The following is a 1036-nucleotide window of genomic DNA, read 5'->3' on the forward strand; positions in this document are numbered from 1 at the left end:
CCAGGCCATGTTATCCAGCTCGAGCCTTGTCGCACTCACTCATTGTTCCCAGAAACTCTACTGGCAGTGCTAGCTAGTGCCTCAGGCTGGATCATTATATTCTTTACGTAGTACTTTGTTTGTGTTCAGAACTTCAGATCCTTCCATGATCGAGTTGGATTATAGATTCCGTTGAGAGAGAGAGAACCGAAACCGCTGCTCATGGGGTCGATCGATCATGGCGCCCCAGCTAATTTAGCTTAGAACATCTACAGCCGGACTAGATAAATCCAGGCACTCAAAGGCCCACACGCGTGTCTACAAACAGTGGTCGATTACTCATCAAATTTGCTCATCTGTATCCGGATACTTTATAATAAAAATCCTAAATCCATACAAAAGCATGCAAAGAAAAAAAAATCACATACTACATAGATCAACTACTCTAGTCCTCATCGGAGATGTCCACTATCTTCGTGCCCACCTCCGTGTACATGGGCGGTAGCCATAGCTCCGACTCCTCTGGCTTCTCCGCGTCGACCTCCGCATCCATCTCCACTTCGACCTTGTCGAAGAGCGCGTCGGTTGCCGCCCGTTCCTACCGGATGAATCACCGGTTGGCCTCCACATAGGCCTCTTCCTGGATGGATTCCAGGATGGCCTGTTGCTCTGCCATCTCGTCCACTTGGGCGACGGCGAACTCTGCCTCCGCGTCCTCCATGTTGAAGTCCGGAGCCGGCGCCAGCTCCTGCTCCGGCTGCTCCGCCTCGTCCTCCTCCTCCACGTCCATCGGATCTGGCAGCTACTCCTCTCCCTCCTCCTCCTTCTCCGCCTGCTCCTCCTCCTCCGGCTCCGGCGATTCCGGAGGCAGCACGGCAGCAATGCAGGCGGGGGGCGCGGCGCGCCTCGCCCAGATCTCCTCCTCGATCTGGTACCGACGCTCTAACGTGAGCACAGTGCAGGTCATGATCTTTCGCCAGACCTTGGTTATGCCGGAGAGCGTGGGAAGAGCGGCGGAGCGAGAGAGAGGAGGTGGATAGGCTCGGGCTGACTACGC

Source organism: Triticum aestivum, chromosome 6D (genome assembly GCF_018294505.1).
Source record: "Triticum aestivum cultivar Chinese Spring chromosome 6D, IWGSC CS RefSeq v2.1, whole genome shotgun sequence".
NCBI classification, from domain to species: Eukaryota; Viridiplantae; Streptophyta; class Magnoliopsida; order Poales; family Poaceae; genus Triticum; species Triticum aestivum.